The sequence below is a fragment of the Meleagris gallopavo genome, chromosome Z (genome assembly GCF_905368555.1).
Source record: "Meleagris gallopavo chromosome Z, MGAL_WU_HG_1.1, whole genome shotgun sequence".
In the NCBI taxonomy this organism is placed as follows: domain Eukaryota; kingdom Metazoa; phylum Chordata; class Aves; order Galliformes; family Phasianidae; genus Meleagris; species Meleagris gallopavo.
Genome location: NC_139435.1, coordinates 70,832,637 through 70,854,071, shown reverse-complemented (window position 1 = coordinate 70,854,071; position 21,435 = coordinate 70,832,637). Strand labels below are relative to the sequence as shown.

General features: G+C 42.3%; 1 protein-coding gene across 2 annotated transcripts in view; it reads left to right on the top strand.

The window, feature by feature from the left end:
* The first annotated feature begins 4,472 nt into the window (after positions 1–4,472).
* Positions 4,473–21,435, top strand: part of SNCAIP (synuclein alpha interacting protein) — an 84,201-nt gene continuing 67,238 nt past the window's right edge. For both annotated transcript variants that reach the window (XM_085213456.1, XM_085213455.1), the window contains exon 1: positions 4,473–4,805. The gene's annotated coding sequence lies outside the window, so the exon portion shown is untranslated. The remainder of the gene's footprint in view (positions 4,806–21,435) is intronic.

Below are 21,435 nucleotides of genomic sequence, written 5' to 3'. Positions count from 1 at the left end.
CTTCTTAAATGAGATCACATCAGAGACTGCAGTTCACACACACATAGCAGGCATAAAGCATAGTTTAACTCTGGACAGCCAGCTATATGAGTACTCCTAATATGACTCTGCAGCCAAGCAGTCCCACAAGTAAGCTCTGGCACCATAAGCTAATGCAGAAACCAATGGTTAAAAATGTACTGGAGATATATGTATGATAAAAAAAAAAAAACAGCAACCAAAAACATCTGTGAGACTGGAGAACTTCTTTTTTTTCTTCTTCTTTTTTTTAAGGAGGCTAAGATAAAACTAAAGTTAGTATCAAAATGTGAAAACTCAAATAGACAAATGAGAAGCCAGACAAAGCAGACAAAGCATACATAATTTAACATGGAATCTAATTATCTATTATAATAATGTTGTAAGGAATATCATGATGGAAGTTTGATCTCTGTCTGAAAAATGTTCTCCAATTCATCCAGACAATAATGGGCTTTTATGCCAGAAGCTAGAGCAGCAAATAATGATAATTTTCTCTGACCTTTTGAGCCATAATGCCATATACTAACTTTCCAGCCGTGTGTGTGATGCGGAGTTCTTCTGCACAATTCTTCTAAATCTGTGGGGTGTCCTGCTGTGAAATGATCTATCTGATTCACCCAACAGAACGGATCAAATCAGTAACCATTTGATAAACCCCAAGCTTGTGCCTCCCCCCTTCTCATGCTAGATGTTAAGTGGCCTCTTGAGAATGCAGGAACACTGGTACACACAGTCCCAGGAACAAATCTGAAACCATTTTCCAATACAGTATTCAAGCTTTCTTACTCTTTTCCCATTTTATGGATGAGGACCTCATCTGCATTCTTTTCAAGGCAACCTCTTACTCTCTGAAATTTATTGACAGCAGCAAGCTCTGCTGTGGGCTAACAAATCAGGTTCAGACATCACAAACACTGAAAACAGTACAAGAATAGAGCAAAAAGAAAAAAGAAAAAAAGAGAGAGAGAGAGAAAAAATGGCAATTCCAGGCACAGCATCTTGTGATTTCTTCAGATGTGGAGATTTCACAAGTCAGAGATATTATAGGTAGTTCTGTTTGTTGTAGTGCAGGCTAAACAATAGCTTCTAATGGCTTGTGAAACATTTTCATGACTCTCTCAAAGAGAATTAGTCCCATACATTTATTTGCTCTGTCTTTACATGGTTTTCAGACTGAAAACATTTTCTCAAATGGAGTAAGACAAAATGAAAGTGGGAAACCTGAGAGCGATTTTAGAATGCCAGAGGCGGGGTTGTTGTGGTTGGATTCCCATACCTCTCCACTCAGAATCTGAAGGCAGGAACAGCATCTGGTTTGGGCTCGCTTTTTTTGAGATGAGTAGATAAACTCCTCTAGAAGTGGTACTCGTTCTTGCTAAACCTCCATGCTGAATTTGAATTTTTCATTTTTAAGGGAACATTTAAGTGCCACAGCAACTGCTTTGAATGGCTGTGACTCATCTTGGGTCATCATTTGACCAACATAATGCTATTTGCTATTTCAGGAGATACACTGACTCTGTAATTGCTAGTTTTCACTCAATATGATACTATTGGTGATGTTCCTTGATGGAGTCACCATCTGGAAGTCTGTAGGCTGCCTTCACTATGAACTACTCCTAACACCCTTGCACATTACCAACTGTTTAAATTATCTGTACAGCAGAACACTGATTTCTAGCTAGTGTTGCAGCAATGCAGAGCACATTCCTGGACTCACCTCTCAGGCTTCTGCTGCCTCCTGTCTACTCCTATCTCAGGACTGCTGCACCTTTCCTTGAACACATACAGGTCTCCTGGCCCTGTGCTGGAGCAGCCAAGCTTTTGCAGGATACATCTCTATATGCTCCATGCCTTGGATGAATAATTGTTGTCTTCATGAGTAGCACTATTAACAGCACGCTTCTACATCTGTCTCAATGTCACCACTTCTAGGAGTTTCAAAACCGATGTTTTTCTCTTGTAGTTAAGGAATCACAGGATCATCACTGAATCACAGCTTGGTTGGGTTGGAAGGGATCTCACAGCACACCCAGCCCTACCCCTGCCATGGGTTGCCTGCTCCCCTTCAGCTCAGGCTGCACAGGGTCCATCCATAGACTGGGGCATCTCCAGGGATGGGGCACCCACAGCTCTGGACAGCTGTTGCTCTGCCTTCTGACCGGAGAGTTTCTTCCTTATCTGTAATCAAAACCTACTCTCTTTCACTTCAAAAACATTCCCTCTTGTTCTATCACTGTTTGCCCATGTGATAAGCTCAAACACCAGCCTCATTTCACCATATGGGAATACAAAAACGTTCAGCAAACAATGACATGGTCCTGTAGAAACTTGCTGGAAAAACAGTGTGCAACACATTTCCAATCCATCTTACCCCTCAGGGAATAGAATAACCAATGAGAAGAATTTTCTTTTTCAGCAAAATTTTGTAGCTTGCAACAGAGTGGCTGGAAGAGTGTGTGGAAGAAATGAACCTGGGGGATGTTGGTTGATGCATAGTTATACATGAGCCAGCAGTGTGCCAAAAAGGCCAATGGCATCCTGGCCAATGGAGACCTTATCACTCTCTACAACTCCCTGAAAGCAGGCTGTAGTGAGGTGGGGGTTGTCCTCTGCTCCAAGGTAACAGCAATAGGATGAGAGGTTATGTTCTGAAGTTGTATTGTGGGAGGTTCAGCTTGCATATTAGGAAAAATTTCTTCTCCAAAAGAGCAGTCAGCCACTGGAATGGGCTGCTCAGAGAGGTGGTGGAGTCACTGTCCTTCGAGGTGTTCAAGAAAAGGATGAATGTGGCACTCAGAGGTATGGTTTAGTGGTGAGTACTGGTGGTAGGTGGACAGTTGGACTAGATATCTTAGAGATCTTTTCCAACCCAAATAATTCAGTGATTCTATCTGTTTGCATGGACAGTAAGAATAAAGAGAACATTTTATTTTAAACATTTCAAAAAAGGAAAGGACGGCACCACAAAAATGCCAGTAAAAATCCATCTTGATTTTTCACAGGAGCTGAAGTTGTATACTATAATTTACCCTTATACAGGAGCTGAAGTTGTATACTATAATTTACCCTTATACAGGAGCTGAAGTTGTATATTATAATTTATCCTTATACAGCTATGCAGCCTAATAAGTACTTCTTATTTAAACGGTATTTTCAGCAATGAGCTCAGAAGTAGATACATAAAGACCTCCTTCATTGCTGTTACAGAGTACAGGAACAAGCTGCCCAGCGAGGTTGTAGAGCCTCTGCTAATCAAGAACTGCCTGGATGCTTACCTGTGCAACTTGCTGCAGGAAACCTGCTTTAGCTGGGGGTTGGACATGACAATGTCTAGAGGTCCCTTCCAACCCCCACAATTCTGTGGTTCTGTGATAAGAAGGAGAATCATCTCTAATTGAGATGCTCTCATATGTAACACACACAAAGGTACTTGGCAAGGCTTTAGCTAAAAGCTGCATTTGCATATGGATGGCATTTATGGCCTCCAAATTACAATAAGGCCCTTCTGGTTTTCCATTCACCCCCGCCTCGCAGGCCACACTGCTGCAGGATTTGATATTCTGCAGCTGACCTGCATTCCTTCCAAACCACTTAATCGCACAGAGCTGACCGGCATTCCTGTACCAAACCAGCTCGTCAAATGCATTACAACTGCCCCAAATGGTTACTTCACCTCCATGGACGTGCAAGCGTGGAACGTGCCACGTCCATGTGTGCCCATCCACAAAAGCAAATGACGGAGCAGTGAGGGACGTCTCCAAAACAAACCCTTCCCCCTCGCCATCAGCCAGCACGGGTGTCTGTGGGGGGCTGAGATTGCCCCGCGGCCCCTGCCTGGAGAACGCGGGTTAATTCATAGCAGACCTCATTCAGGCTTCTCTCCCACACGCTGCAAAAACGCAGTGCGAGAGGAGGATGTGCGGGGAGTGGGGCTAGGGGTAACGGCAGCGAGCGGCCGCGGAGATCCCTTCAGCGCCGCGGGCAAACGGCACCTGCGGCATCGGGCGGAGCGGCAGCGGGGATAAGGGGCAGGGGGGAGGCAGGGGAGAGGAAGGAAAAAGGGGCTGGGAATGGAGGGGCGGTGGGAGATGGAAGATGGAACAGATGGAAGAAAGGAAGGGGAAAAGTGTGGAAAATTAAAGAAAAAAAAGGGAGGAAAGGAAGGAAAAAGGAAGAAAAAGAGAAAATGGGGAAAAAATAGAATGGAAAAAAGGGAAAAAAAAAGAAAAAAAGGAAAAATGGAATGGAATGGAAAAAAAAAAGGGAAACGGGAAAAGGGAGGAAGAACGGGGGAAGAGAAGAAAAAGAGAAAAAAATGAAAATAATGTAAAAAGGAAAGAAATGGGCAAAAATGGAAAGGGAAAGGGGAAAAAGGGGAGAAAAGGGGGGAGCAAGAGGGAAATGGGAGGGGAAAAGGGCGGAGAAAGGAGGGAAAACGGGGGAAGGGGCGGAAAATAAAGGGAAGGGTGGGGGGTAGGTTGAAGGAGAGACCCCCGGGCGCTATTCCGCACCATCGCCGCCCCGCCGCTCGCATCGGGGCCGAGCCCGCGGAGCGCGGCGCGACCGCATTGTGACGCAGCAGCGGGACTGTCCGCAACGGCGCTGCGAGCGCGGAGAGCGCCGGGCCGCGGCGGGGCCACCCCCGGAGGAAGGGAAGCGGCCGAGGGCGGGGCCCGAGCCCGCACCGGCGCGAGGAGGCGGCACCTGGGTCCTTCCCCGGCTCCATCAGCCGGCGGCGGCCGCTGAACGGCGGAGCGGAGCGTGGCGCGGGGTGAGGCGAGGTGAGCGGCTTTGTGGGCCTGCGGGCGGGAGGGGTGCGGAACGGGGGCTGCGGAGAAGCGGGGAAGACAGCGGGGAGCCCCGCGCCGTGCAGCCCGGGCGGGGGTTCGACCGCGGGCGCCTCCCGGTGCAGCCTCCGCAGCCCGAGCGCTGCGAGCCCCGGCGTTTCCTCCGGGCAGCAGCCCCGGCGTCGGAATCGGGTGGGAAACCGAGCAAAAGGTACGCGTTTGTAGCTGCGAGGAAGCGCGTAGAGAGTTCTCCGGTAGAAAAACAGCACCTTGGGTCAACCGCGGTCCGAGGGCGCGAAGCCGGGATCAAACCTCTTTCTTGTAGCAGACTGTTCGAGCTGTTTTATGAGCAAACGGGAAGGACGGCACACAAGTCAGCTCCCAGACAGACGGGGGCTTCGCTGTCGGTGTTGCTACCTCATAGCATTTCAGTTGCTGGCTCGAAGCCACATGCTTAAAGACGCATTGATCAGTTAGCACCACTTCTCGACAAAAAATGAAACAAAGCAAAGAAACAGAAAACTTAACTGAAGCCTGCTAGTGGCTCTGTAGAAACCATGGAGGCAAGTCGTCTTGCTACATCTTGTACTGCACGTGCCTTTAACGAGCTATGAGTATTCAGGCCCATTGCCTTGCTGGTCAGCGTGGGCATCTTTAGTCCACGATTTGCTGCAGGCAGCTCATATGCTGCTTGGTGAGCATAGGAAGCCACTGGGCTTCTTGTGCTGCTGAGGCTTTGGGTATGGCATGCTGTAGCCACACCTGAGGCTTTTGCATCTGAACAAGAGCCCTGCTGTTGAGAGCAGATTTGAAAGGACCCTCAGTGGGAACTGATGAGAAAGGCTGAATGTGAGTACAATTGGAATTTGGCCTGACCTGTTGTCAAGAAGCAACTTGTATCACCGTTCCAGTGAGAGTTCACAAGTTATACAGTAATTTTTGCATATAGCACCCACACACCTAATGTGAAAAATAATCATTTTCAGCATCCTTCACAAGGTAGTGTTTTGTCTGCATGCTCTGTCAGAAACTGCACACCATTTCATTAACATTATCATAAACCAGATCTGTCCGTCTCCAGACCTTTGTGGTTTTTGATCTGTGTTGTTGGCTCAAACAGAAATGTGACTTGTGTCTTGTAGAGAAGACTGGTGGAATGGGAACATTTCTTTCAGAGGAGGGGTAGTGAAGATCCACCTCCGTATCTGGGGAGGCTCTGAGGGACTGGCCTGCCAGAGCAGCTTGTTGAGATAAGCAGACTTTCAGGTGAGGAGGTCTTGGAGAAGACAGTGAATTATATTAGACAGAAAAAGCTCCTCTCCTCAGCAGCATTCTTTTTTTTTTTTTCTTGAAGGACAGAAAATGATGTGGTAAGCGAGTAAATTTGACCTGAATTCTTTGGGACTCAGTTCTGCGTTGACAAAGACATGTGGAAGGCAGACCAGCTGCACTGGGTGGCTGAGTGACACTTCTGCAGGTGCAAACAGTTCTCCCAATACTGTGGATGAAGTGATAGGCAAGTTTTTGTGTATTTTTTTCATTATTGAGGAACCAATGGAGGTTCCACCCCTGGAGGTGTTCACGGCCAGGTTGAATGGAGCCCTGGGCAACCTGGTCTAGTATTAAATGTGGAGGTCGCTGGCTTTGCCTGTGGTGGGGGGTTGGCGCTTCATGATCCTTGATGTCCCTTCCAACCTAGGCCATTCTGTGATTCTGTGAACCAGCATCCCGAGTACCTACGTACACACATTTAGCTATCATCCTACAAGGCAGCAGTGTTTTTTCACAATTACTATCCTTAGTAAAGTACTGCAAGGCCAGACTGATTGGTCTCTCAGAGAATGTGTCAGGGAGGGCACATGAGGTGAGGGCAAGGCTGTGGGTATGGCACAGCCTAATGGGACAGTGGGCACAGCCCCAAGCTGCCACAGCTCAGGGAGCACTGGGACACCACTCAGACACACAGTGTGGGTCTGGGTGTTGTTGTATGGGGCTGGGTGTGGGACTCGGTGTAGTCCTTATGGGTCCCTTCCACTTCAGGATATTCTGTGGTTCTGTAAATATCTCATCACTCTTGGCATGTATTAACAGAGCAACTCAGCCTGTCCCGTTGCCCTTCTGCCTTTCCGCTGTCTGGCCTTACCACTTGTCCCATGTGGAGCTAGTAGCATACAGTGGATGCAGCATGATGGGGTTATCTCCTCTTCCTGTGCATTCTTGAGGTTGCCTCTCACAGATCACCTTCTCACACAGTACATCCCTGCACTGTCTGCATCCTGTGTGGATAGCAGGAAGAACCAGGAAGGGGGAAGCATGGCAGCCCTGCTGCAGCTGCCTTACTGCCTGCTCTCTGAAATGAAGATGAGCAAATCACACTGTCCTGATGTTGTGCTGGGGTGCCAACATGAGAGCAGTCCTGCGTGGGATGTGCAGCTGTCACAGAGCAGCACAGATGTGACGTGCTGGCAGTGGGGCAGGGATGCTGGCAGTTGTGGTTGTGGCATCATGGGGTGCAGAGTGACGCTGTATGGGCACATGCATAAAGACCAGCAGTCCCAGCAGCTGCTGAGCAATGAATGCAGCATGCTGCCTCCCCTCCCCTCTGTCTGACTGCTCTGGCTGAGGATGGGGCGGCGTGCAGCAGAGCTGTTTCCATGCTGTCTGCCTCTCTTGCTGCCAGGAGCTTCAGCAGACATCTGTGGCTCTGCAGGAGGGAGGAGGGGGCAGAAGGGGAACACTTTCCATTTTGATTCCAGCTTTATTTACAGTTTGATTTTAAATTTGTTTAAAATAAATAAATCTTGATGCATTTGTTGAGAGTAAAGCTATGTCTGTTTCTGGCTACACTTAAAAGTGGCATGGCAGAAGGGACATTATAAAGCCATCTCAATTATTATCAAGTAAGGAAAAGAAAACTTCCCAATTTTCAGATTCAAGTATTTGCAAGGAGCCGGTTTACCAATACTGTCCTGTAAATTACCTAGAAAATACAGTGATTTTTTTTTTTTTTTTAAATATACTGTCAGTGTATATTTTTGCTGCCATGTGGGGGGAAAAAAATTGTTAAAAACATGTTGGAAAGTAATAGATTTTGGAAGGGCACAGGGATTTTCTTCTCAAAAATGGTCAGAACAGGGCCATGGCCAAACTGCAGGGAACAATCCTCAGAGAGTTTGCAGGAGGATATGAGGGAAGATTGTGTCTGGGCTTGCTTTTTTCCTGGCAGATGTATATGCTCCTCAGAGGAGGCAGAGGAGATAGGCTTACATGGAGCAGGTGCTCAGCAAACACCAGGGAATTCATCTTTAAATGCAAATGTGGTTGTGCAGTGGAATTATGTGCACCATGGAACCATTGAAAACAAGAGAATAGAACGTATACATCAGGATGCCTTATTGATTTAAGATCTCAAGAGACTTTTTAACTGATGGGAAAAAAAAAATAATTAATTATTGTAGCAGAAATATCACTTGCTGCTTACCTGCCTGAGATGGAATTGTAATTTCCACTTCTAAAATCAAGTTCCAGAAGTATGGAGATCCTGCAGCTATTTAAGAGAAGGAAAGCCATTCAGCTGTCACCATTTGGTGGCTGGGAAAATCCTTCATTGGGTTTGTTTTCATGTGAGTCAAGAAGCATTTACAAAAATTTGTTCTGAATATGGATGTGGTTGGCTTGCACTTTATAAATAATTATCAAGTCAAACGTGGAAATACATTTTGCTAGTGAAGCATCATATTAGCTCTGTAATGTTTGCTCTAAGCATTTCCTTTTCAGTTTGTAGTTGAAATGTTGGCATTGTTTTCCCTTGTTTGTATTGGAGAAAAAGACATTGTCTCATTTACCTTTAAACTCAATACTAAGCATTGGATGACGTCTCCTTCCTCTCTTCCGCATTTATTATTACTATATTAATCTGGAACTTGTCCTTGAAAATGCAGCTATAATCAGGAACTTTACACTTCCCTTCAGCTCCCCCATTTTAGCAATCTGTGCTTACATCTGTGAGCAAAAACCAGCCTATGCTGCATAGCTTCCTTGCGTGTACTCTCTGCTTACAGCTGTAATCTGAAGTCATACTGCTCTGCTTGTTCATCCGTGAGTGCTTCTGCAGGATCTGGCCATAGAGACTGCGATTTTTCTTAAGAAATGGGAAATCCAGTCTGACAACATGTAACCACTGGCATATTTACACGTGCATATTCATATCTCATGTTCAGTAATGTACAACTGTAAATATTCTGCCTTTTGCACGCTACACTCTTAGATCTGGCTGTAGTCACAGTCATACATTTTAAAACGCCTAAGAACAGCTTTGGATTTGGCTCCAGGTTTGTGATGCTATGGTTGTCAGTATGGTGAGAGATTCATCTGAATATTTGTAATTGCTGTGTCCAACATTTTGAAAATAACAATAACTTTAAAAAGGCAAAACAAAATTGGAAATATAGCACACTAAGTAGAAGGAGAGTGCCAGAACAGCAGAAGGATCATGCCACTCTCTTTGACCCACATCTCTATTCCTCTTAGTACTCATTTGACTTTCTCTCTTTTTATACTTTCAGACAGACTTAAGGTAAGTGCACTAATTATATTAAATACTGGGATATTATCATTCAAATACCACAATCTTCAACAGTATCAAAGGTTTTTACTTCATATCTGTAGAATGTTAAAGGGCATTCTTGTGGCAGATGTATAGAGAGGCAGCCTGCTAATGGAACAGCAGTGTGTCAGACATAGGAAGATTCACTTGCTCACTGCCCTTTTGAATATGATACATACTGCAAAATCTTCATCTCCTATTTCATTACAGCAATTTGATAGCACAATTTTTAGAAGATTGAGTTTGTTTTTTATTGCTCTGTATATTTGTGCTTGTACTAGTTATTTGTGTATGGCATGTTGGGATATCCTTAGGAGAAGGAGAACCACCACCTACGGTCTAATTATGATAAAATAGTAGCTGTTATTTGGATGGAATAGTCCAGATCTTAGGAAGGATGGTGGCAAAGCGGTTAGTCACAAGAGGAGTTATTGCTCATCACTGTGAGCTTCCTGCTGGTACATGCAGCAGGGACTTAGCTGCCCAGCAGTTTGAAAAGCTTTGGTAAGGTATATCTGTTGAGTAGGTTTCTCCATGCCATGACTTTGGATGTCAGACTCCAAGACTGAAAAGAGATAGAAGTGGAACTCTTTCCACCTCCTCACAGTTGCTCTTGATGTTGCAGATGAAATATGTTAGCAAACAATGCAATGGACACTGCAGTCCTGCTCTTTTCTGTGATGCTCCCACTGCAGATGAGATAATGTATTGTCTCTGTATGCTTTCTGTTAAAGCACCTCAAGAAAAATTTCTTAGATGAAATGTCGTGAGAAGTGCTGCCTGAGCGCCTGGAGTTTCAGTTGGGCTCATGAACCCAGGTCTGAGCTGCCATGGGGAGCACAGGAGAGGATGTCTGTAGGGTTTCCACAGAGAGACAGCAGCACAGGATTCTTACCCTTCTGCTCAGAACTGTCTGTTCTTCAGTCACTCTCTTCTTCCCTTGGTAAATTAGCCCAGATGCAATCCCTGCTTCACCGTTTTGATTCCAGCTAGAACTGCAATTGTCTGAGGCAGAATTAGCTTATTTGTCTTTATTCTCTCAAGGCAGCTGAACATGCTGAAGAGCTGCCTTGGTTCTGAACCTGTGTGCTGGCTGTGATTTAGCAAAATGCATGGAACATCTCCCTGGAGTGCATTATTCAGAATACAGGTTAGGAATGTGTGTAAAACCTTCTGGTCACTTGCTGGACAAGCTGTTGTAAGCCATCCTTGAGAGGCCTCTCCACTTTGTGCTTGTATAGCAAATCTTTGCTCCCTGTGCAGCAAACCACTATTTGAGGGGATGAGGAGCTGACAGTAAAGGTCTTGACCAACTACTGGGTTGCTGTGCTACAGTCTGCTCCTGTTAACAGCAGTTGTGGATGAAGATGTTATTGATGTCTTGATGCTCTTCTGAAATAACTGGCCTTGAAACAGTGGATAACTAAAGTGCCTGCTTAGATTAGGATTTAGCCTTCTGGCATTAGTGCTTTATGAAGATGAATGAGTGCCATTTACACATAACACTGTTGCCTCCAGCTGCCTGTAGAGTGTAACTGTATTGCTTCGTTACACAGTGAAACTGGGTGAGTAGTTGTACCTGAACTTTCCGATTAGTCTGGCCTAAATCTGCCAGTCCCCACAGGAAAGGTCAACCTACAACTTCATGTTGTGTCCTCCAGGAGTTCAGGAAAAGCAGTTTGTGTGGGGAGAGAAGTGAGCTCTCCTGATCCAGCTTAGTAAAATGGACGCTCCCTCAAGCATGTGTTCCTCATCAGGTCCCATATGCTTTACACTGTGCTTTCAAACTTTTCTTTTTGCAGACACAGTTTTTAGATGAACGTGTCTGTAGTGGCTTTTTTTTTTTTTTCTTCTAGATTTGTCTACACTGAAGTTGAGTAGCATGAATGTAGCTCATGTGGACACATCTGTACTACAGACACTAACATCTGTACTGAACCTTTTTGAAAAGGTAGATAACAGCAGGACAAGGGGAAATGGTTTTAAGTTGAAGGAGGGAAGATTTAGGTTTGGATGTCAGGGGGAAGTTCTTTACTATCAGAGTGGTGAGGTGCTGGAACAGGCTGCCCAGAGAGGCTGTGGATTTCCTATCCATCCCTGGAGGTGTTCAGGGCAAGATTGAATGGGGCCCTGGGCAGCCTGGGCTGGTATTAAATGGTGGCCCTGCCTGTGGTGGGGGCAGGAGAATTGGAGATTCATGATCCTTGAGGTCCCTTCCAACCCTGACCATTCTGTGAGTCTCTGATTCTATGATAGCAAACCAGACACTGACTACAAGAGATCTTAAAAAAAAAAAAAAATAATAATAAAAAGCTAAAAAGGAAAAAAGGGATAAAATGGTCTCAAGTTGCATCACGGGAGACTTAGTTTGGACATTTGGAGTGTTTCTTCAAGAAGGTTATCAAGCCTTGGAACAGGCCCAGGGCAGTGATAGAGTTCCCATCTCTGGTGGTACTCCAGAGATGGAATATGGACATGGCTTGGTGATGGCATTCAGGAGGCCAAAGATGATAGCTGGAGTTAATGATCTTGAAGGACTTTTCCAATGTATGTGAGTCAGTGATACCTTTAATCTGTAAGTGATATGAAAACTTGTCAACCTGGACTTAAGGGTACACTATCCAAACATTCTGGATAGGTTGTCATGCCATGCTGAAGACTGCTTTCATCTGTCTTAGCTGCTCTTTTTAATTGTGCTGTCTATATTAACACTGCCAAGAATACTCCTACACATGCTGAAATCCCTTCATGACTTCATGCCCATTGCTTCTCTACTATCTTATCTGTGACTGCACTGCATCTAGATATGTGTCCCTTTGTACTGATACTGTTTAGTTTTCTTCTCCACCGTGCTTAGTTGTTTATTTTGGAATTTAATTTCCCCCTGCATGGAATTATAGAGGGGGTATCAGAAGTTGGGAGACAGTTCTAGCAATTTTCCACTGCAAAATTCCTGTTAGTCTCTTTCAAATCAGAAAGAAAAATCTTGGAAAAACATCAGTGATGACACTAACACAACTACTACACATTTGTTACTATGTATAGAAAACTGTCTGACTTCATTGCATTTTTAAGATAAGTTGTTTCTGATTTTTTTTTATTTATTTAATGCATGTAATGAAGGTTATCTTTAGGCTTTGTCAGATTTCATATTAAGTTACCCCACAGACTTCTCAATGAAGTGTGCTTCCAGTTAAGATGCTGTGCTATACAAGCAAAGCTTACCAGCAACAAATATACTTCCACATTAGATTTTAATGTTTTCATTCACAAATGTACTTTCTCTTCTGACCAGCCAACCAACAAAAGTCAGAAAACAGTGAAACTAATCTGCATCTGGGGATACAGGCTGAAAAGCTGTGCTGAGTATCAATTTCTTTTACTGTATAATTTTTGTACAGTAAGGAGAAAAAGCTGACTTGGAAATTGAAGATAGAACTTAAAAAGATGATTTCATGCAAATTTTTTGGTGCCATAAAAATATTTCACATGAAAGCAAATAGTGCCAAACAAAGAGCAGTACATAATAGACTTTAACATGGCCTGTGTTCCCATGACATGAGGCATGCTGGAGAAGAATAAGGTGAAGCTGAGCTTCTCAACCTGGTAGAATGTTACAGCTTACTTATCTGCCAAGAAACTGTTTTCTGTGCAGTTAAATGATTGAACTGAAGTAAAATACAATATTCTTCATTTTTTCTTAAGCAAAAAAAGAAAGGAAGTATGTCTTATGGCTGTCCTGGATGCTCTCCTGAGAGAGAAGCACAGTACTGCTATGCTGGATGGGGCAGAATAACATGAGCATTAACACGAGTTTTCTAACATTTTTTTTCACTTACCAGACTATAAAATGAGGAGAAAATATATTAAGAAACTGGACTAGCAGAATTGTTAATAGCAGTACCTTTTTCTAATATCATCTAGCATTATAAAGAAGATATAGCCCTTTCCTGAACAGCACCCACACATAGTTTGAAGGTGCTAGAGTTTAAGTGCATCGCTCTTGATGTACTTTGCCTTCTTCACTCACCTTAGATATCCTGCATGATGTTGCAGAAGTCCTCCTGCAGGAATGGGTTCTGCACACAAAGCTGGCTCTGTGCTCCTAAGGAAAAAAACAGCCGTTGTTGGACATTACCTAAAGAGCTCAAAGATGTTGTGATGATTACAAAGTCAGGTGCTCACAAATTAGAAAAAGAAGGGGTAGAGCCACTTTGTGCTTTCCTTACTCTTCCCCTTTTTGGCAGGTTATGTGGTGGCCAGGATGCTTAACAGATATCTCAACTCATTTGCTAATGGATCTGGAAAGCACATAGATAATGGGGTAAGAAGCACAGAAGAAAAAGAGATGTCATTGTAATTAATATGGGCAAGGCAACATTGATCAGCTCATGTCCCTGCCTCTGTAATGGGGTCTTGTATGTTGCTAAGCAAGAAACTAATTCATTGTGAGGCAACTGGCCACAAAGGCTGCAAGTTTGAGCATTTGGTTCCCAAATTAAATCTCTTTCTTTCTTTCGCTGTGTAGAAGAAATGTACTGCAGTGAGAACTGCTCCCAATTTCTGGCAGCAATCAATATGGTCTGAAGATAGGAACATACACAGAGATACTCCCATGTGCTATTTCTGATCCTAGCCCTTCTGCTATGCTATTCTGTGCCTTGCCATGCATCCCTTTGTCTCTTATCTAGTTTCTAAATGTGATTAATAATGCTTTCTCATTTTTAATAGAGATTCTGAATGACTGTAAGACAGTACAACAATACTGCTGAGCATCCTTGAAACCACTGTGAAGATGTGAGTGTATAGGGCTTGGACAGATTGATGCAATAAGATTTAGGCTGGTAAAATGCTGGAGGAGGAATGGAGGGAGAAGAAATGATAATAATTGCCTGATTTTCTGAGTAGCCTTGATTATGCCCTCTATGAAGAAAACATCTTTTTGGAAAATACTGAAGTGGAACCATTCTATCAGATTCTGTGTCGTAGTAAATATATGTAAAGGAATGCCCCAAAAGCACACATTTTATAAGATGTTAATTTTTGATGCAGTGACACATTTCTTTATTTCAAAACTGAAATTTAATTTTCAGAGAATTTTTAGAATCTGTTAGAGGCAACACTGCAAAATTAGAGCTTAAAATAACAGCGGTGCTTCTGTAGTTAGGAGTTACTTTTGTTACAGCTCTGTTGTGTTTCAATGATATATCTGCTACTGTCATCTATTTCTGATCATTTAACTGAAAATGAATGACAGTTTTAAAACTTTCTGATCTCAGGGTCATAGATAGCTCTCAAGAATAATTTGATTGTTCTTCTCTGAATTTTGAAATTTCCCTGAAACTTCTAGAAATCAAAATTTGTATTTGACAACATTTAAGTTTGCATTAGCTCACGCCATTTAACTCATAATTTTAGCAAGCAGAATTATAAGCTCTGTCTAGGGAGTAAAATGTTGGAATCATCATGGTTTTGTCCTTTGTCAGTTTTTTAAATAAAAATAAAGATACTTGCAAATATGTCAATAATGCTGATGCTAGTTGTGGCATAAATTGATATCTCTATTTGCAGTAAAATGCTTACATTTTATCTAATAGTATTCGTTTACTTTAAAAGCACTTACCCATAGTATTACACACATGCAACTAAATTAATGAAGTTAACTGAGTAATCTCAAATGAAAAAGTATTGTTCTAAGTAACGAGGAGAGTGAATTTCGGGGGAAAAAGCTTTTTTCCTTCAGAGTCTGCTCCTTTCATCATAGAATCCTAGAATGGCTTGGGTTGAGAAGGACCACAGCGATCATCTAGTTTCAAACCCCCTGCTATGTGCAGGGTTGCCAGCCACCAGACCAGGCTGCCCAGAGCCACATCCAGCCTGGCCTTGAATGTCTCCAGGGATGAGGCATCTACAGCCTCTTTGGGCAGCCTGTTCCAGTGCGTCACCACCCTCTGGGTGAAAACTTCCTCCTAATATCCAACCTAAATCTCTCCTGTCTCAGTTTAAAACCATTCCCTGTTGTCCTATCACTATCCACCGTTGTAAACAGCCGTTCCCCCTCCTGTTTATATGCTCCCTTCAAGTACTGGAAGGCCACAATGAGGTCTCCCCGAGTCTTCTATTCTCCAAGCTAAACGAGCCCAGTTCCCTCAACCTTTCCTTTGAGCTGAGCAGAGGGGGACAGCACCTCCCTCCCCTGCTGGCCACCTCTTTTTTAATGCAGCCCAGAACACAGCTAGCCTTCTGGGCTGCAAGCGCACACTGCTGGCTCATGTCCAGCTTCTCGTCCACCAGAACCCCTGTGTCCTTCTCCACAGGGCTGCTCTCAAGGAGATCTTCCCCCAGCTTGTATAAACACCTGCGATTTCCCTGATCCAAGTACAGCGCCCTGCACGTGGCCTTGTTGAACTTCATTAGGTTTTCATGGTCCCACTTCTCCAGCCTGTCCAGGTCCTCTGGATGGCTTCCCTTCCTTCCAGTGTATTGACTGCATTGCTTAGCTTGGGGCTGCCTGTCGCTACAGTCTCCTTACATGCAATGCTTTGCACCATGTGCCCTGCCCAAGGCTGACCAATTTGCCAGATGGGAGAGTGAGTAGTGCTGGTTGCTCATCAGGTCCCCGCATACATTCCAGCATTGCAGAATACGCTCTGTACATTGTCACCCTGGAATGGAATGTTACTTGCATAGGAGCTTTCCCTTGAATTTATAATTAAAGCTAACATGAAGGGAAAAAAAAAAAAAATCACCATGGGACTAAATGCAGGATATATATTTTGGCAGGCAAATGTCAATGAGGCAAGTTCTAAGTTACGATTTTTAATATAGCATTTGAATGTTGAAAACTTAAGAGGGTACCATTTGGCACTAGTATTTTCCCAAGATATTTTTGAAATTAATTGAATGGGCCACAATAGGACTACATGGTGTTGAAATTCTAATGGATGATTATTGAATTGGGCTAAAGAATTTAAATGAGAAAATGAAAGATATAAGAAAATGAAAAATATCTTTTCCTGATCTTTACAATAGATAACAAGCAAAAAACCCAAACGTGGTCTAACGGATGTTGTCAGCATTCAAAATATGTTGATCAAAGATATCTCAGATTATTTGGTTTGTTGAGGCAACACTTACAAATGAAGTGTGTTCTTCAGTGACAAAAAGAAAAAAAAATAGGAACATTTATAGGGATAGTGTACTGATTAAGTTAATTTCAGACTTTTTTCTGTGATCCATGAATCACAGAAGATATGAGCTGTGGAAGACGAGTCAAGTAAGGATGTTGCATGGCACGAGAGAGACAAACAAAAGCCAAGGTTTGAGTTCCACGTTGTGAAACTGCAGTGTCAGATTGTGTGATTTAATCTAACTGATTTTACTAACAGCAGAAACATCTTCTGAAGGACTGCTGCTCCCGTGCTACTGCCCCCAGTGCTGCTGCAACTGATTCAATGGAAAAAAGAGAGACCTGAGTTTCTGATTTTTAAATGAATGTGCAGTGAGTCACATCTGCTCCATTAAAACTGTTGACAGAGAATTCCCCACCTCCCCCCAAGCCAACACATGGTTTGGAAAGAGTGAGCTCTGCTATGCTTGATTTCATCCTAACACAAGAGTTGGAGCCTACGTTAGCAGTGGTGCTTGAAATAAGCCTTTTGCTGCTCCATCTTACTTTAGGGCCAAGTTTCTGGTTCCCTGTGGATGCTATTACTAGGATTTTTACATGAGAACTAGGCTACCAAAAAGAAGGCATCTTTTTATTATTTGTATAACTCAGGAACTTGCAACAGCTCTACAGATGTTGAATACTTAATACTTTTGCCAAAATACTTCAGAAGTTGTGAACATTCCTATGGCAGAGTAGTTTTAGAATTGTACCTGAAGTAAACTGTTGTTAGAGCAATTTGTTGTGCATATTTGCATGGATCCCCTTCTTCTCAAGTTGATTGGGAATGAATGTGTCACCACTACTTTTCTCAGTGTTATGTTTAATTTTCCCAAAAATCAACATTTTTGAAAGCTTTGCTCAAGTAAATACAAGCACACTACAGAAGTTCCAATGTAGTTCTTCTTTATGCTGGTAAGATATTATATTATTATGGAATCATCTTCGGTGATACGTGAATTGTGCACTCCTTGCAGCCACTGAAGATATAATAGTTGAAGTTTAATTTTTCTGTGTGTTTTACATATAGAAGAGGTCACTGTCTTGACTAATGGTTTACGGTCCATTGTGGACTTGATACTGAATGCATAAATGAAAGCAAGACTGTTAGTATTCAGATATTTATTCCTTCTTATGTGACAGTGTTACTAAATGGCTGAGTAAGGCTTTGCTGCTTCTTTGCTTACGTTAGGAGAATACTGATGGCATCAAATAATTTAGGAGTCCAGTCAGCCGATATCCCAGTTGCCATTTAGTAGTTTGCATCCTGCATTAAGGAGAAGAAATAAGCACTGTCTTTAATGTGGAGTGTGCTGTATTTCAGTCACTAGTTTTCTTTGAAATAACGATGTGAACTGCAAGTAATCTTGACCTGAAATAGAGCAGCATTTTATGTCTCTTTCAGTGTTCCAAGCAATCATGACTTGATGCATATAAGTCTTTGGTTCAGTCTCAAATCTAAGTTTAATGGAGGATTTACAGAAATGTTGAACAGCACTAGTACTTGTACATGATTGATGCAGTGTTCTATATATATTTTACAGTTCTGCATTATAAATTATTTGGTGTTTTAGTATTAAAAACAGATGACAACCTATAGCTTTAACATTATGTATGCACAGAAGATGGATATATACCCATGCATAATCTTTGGATTTGATTGTTGAACCTCTATGCTATATTAAAATGTATTATTCATTTCTGCCAACAGTCATGAGTCAATGGAAAATAATGAGCACAATCAATTGAAAAATGCACATTCACGATTTGCTTGTATTCATCTCAAAGTTCAGACTGCAGATGTGTAACCATTCATTTTACTGTCATTCATTTTACTGTTCTCAGTGATGCGTGTAAACCTCTTGAGTATTCACATTTATGAACTTCCTGCATTACCACTGATATTTAAAGTAGAACAGATAGGTAACATGAAATAAAATCTCTTTGTGCCGCAGAATTTACTGATTTAAGAGACAATTATGGAAAAGTAACTAACTAACTGACAAAACAACAAGGAAAACAACACCAGATCATCACTCAACCTGATTTTCTTAGTTCGGCAACTGTATTTCCACTTGTCACAAATTCCTTTTTCAGCAGGGCTTTCTTGTAATCACAGATATGTGGTCTTTTTCTCAGAGGAGTCACAGTTAGGAGGAGAAAGTGTCTTTTTTTCTTTCCTAATTTTTTTTCTTCAGGAAGTACAGGAAAAAAGATGGATTATCTTTTAAGCTTGCTTTGTTAAGATTTTTTTTTCTGACAAATTTCACGTTTCTGAAGTGACTGAGAAATGCTAATTCCCAACATTTCTGCTCAATGATAATTTTCCAGGGAGAGCTTCACCATACAAAGTCTTCTAATCTGTGTGCATTAGTTTAACTCACACTCAGTGTTAGTATTAAATTACTGACTTTCAAAGCGAACATATTGGAAGACTTCTTTGAAGATTTCTTGTTTTCAAAGCACAGAAGAATTCAATGAACGTGTTACCACTTGTCCAATTACAGTGCGAGTTGTTGTACATCCAGGGCTCCAGAACCCATCAGTGGCAGATTTCCCATCATTCCACACATTCTGTTTTATTACCAATTAAGCCAGATTGTGCTTCTGGTATAATTTATTCTTATTCATATCTTGGTGTGAAAAGTCATTAATTTTTCCCTTGGTTTGGCTGTATTTTTTAGTTTTAGTCCATTAGCTTTATACATTATTGTTTTTTCACTATTGCAATAAGCAAAGGAAAAAAGAATCATTAACAGAACTTATTAGTGAGATCCTACAGTTTCAGAGGGTTGTTTTTTTTTTTTTGCTTACAAGGGCTGTGCAGTGTTATTAATCATAAATTCAACCTTATGAGAACCTGCAGAAGAAAATAGTGCACTATCAACCCATTACTATACTTTTGGCTCTTGAAACATGAGTTTGTGATCCAAGAGAAAATGAACAAATAACAACTGTTTTTCTTCTTCTTAGATTTTAAAAATATATTAGGATTGATTACTGTGACAGGGAAGAAAGTGATGTTTGAACCACAAGTATGGTGTATTGCAGTGTTCCCTATGTGTATTTTAGATTTCCAACTGCAGCATGAAAAATGCAAGTTTCACCAGGACCAACAGCCACAAAAATTCCTTTCCCCTAAATGGCAAAACCAAGCAGTATGCTTGAAAAATTAGTATACTTACAAAATCTTTTAAAAATATTTGTAGATCACATTTTTTTTTCTCTTGGATGGCAGCATAACACACTGGCTTTGAAGGAAACTGCTTTCACTGAGAAAGTGAAAAAATTGCCAGTATTGTGTACGTAACACCGTAATTCTGCAGAGAGATGTTATTTTCTTTCTTGCTTTGAAAATTAAATTTAGTGTACATTAAGGAAGTGATAATCTTCTTCTTCATTGCATCCCACATTCACACCCTTTGGAATCCTATAAGGTGCCCTGTCTATGAGGAGATGGTGATGTGAAGCCAATGCAGCCAGTGCCAGAACTGTTGTGTCCGTCACTGGTAAAACCATGACTATAGGCAGCGCCTCCTCTTTCTTATAGAGAGCTTTTCAAAGTTCTGAACAGAAAAAGTGAATGTATGTCATAACTTCTAGGGTCTCAGTTCCCCTCTTCTGAGTTCAATTTCTGAACCTGCTTGATTTGGTAGTATTGTTTTGCAGGCTGGCAAAATCTCAATAGCTTTAGCAGCAAATCCGTTCAGTTTAAGTCTGAATTCTAGGCTTGGTAGTATATTAGACAGTGTACGATATTCTATAAGATTGCTTGTTGTGTGCACTTTTGTTCTCTGTATATATACAAAAACATGTATTTCCTGTCCTATGGGGCCTGCCATCTGATTCTGAAAGACCACGTAGATCTTCTTTAGATCCTCAAAGTGGATCTTTAGTTTCCTCAAAGTGGAAATAACTGCTTAAAAGGTCCTGCTACATTTTTAGAGAATTTGTACAAGCTTTAACTAACTTGTGGATAAGCAGGAAATCAAGTTATTTGAAAAAAAAAAAAAAAAAAAAAGGGGTATTTTTGGTGATGGGCTCTGCCACCATTTGAATCTGTCCACTAGAGGATTATTGATTTAATAGTTACAGCTTTATAGGACTGATCTCTTACTGAAACAATACCATAAGTTATAAGCTTAGTATTTTCTTTATCTGAAAATTCAGCAATTCCCATGGCTCAGCATGTATCTCTGCAAATCTGCAGTGGAAGTTCATGCTGCAGAATTCAGTCTCATCTGTGCTTCTGATAGCGTTTAGTGTTTGGGAGTTTGAAAAGCTGAACAACCTATAGACCTGCCTCTCTGACCTTGGTACTGGGGAAGGGTATAGAGCAGGTCATCTTGAGCATGATCACAGAGCGCATAGAAGACAGTTGGTTGAACAGTTGAAGGCAGCATGGGTTCATGAAAGGCAGGTCCTGCCTGACTAACCTGATCTCCTTCTATGAAAGAGAACCCACTACTATTTGAGAGAAAGACTGAATACTTTTCATTTGGGCTTCAGCAAAGCTTTGATAGTGTTTCTGCAGTGTTCTGGAAAAACTAGATGCTCAAGGCTTGGGTAGGTTTGCAGTTCACTGGGTGAAGAATCACAGAATCACAGAATTGTAGGGGTTGGAAGGGACCTCTAGAGATCATCGAGACCAACCCCCCTGCCAAAGCAGGTTCCCTACACCAGGTCGCACAGGTAGGCGTCCAGGCGAGACTTGAATATCTCCAGAGAAGGAGACTCCACAACCTCCCTGGGCAGCCTGTTCCAGTGCTCCGTCACCCTCACCGTGAAGAAGTTCTTACGCACATTCGTGCGAAACTTCCTATGCTGCAGCTGATGTCCGTTTCCCCTCG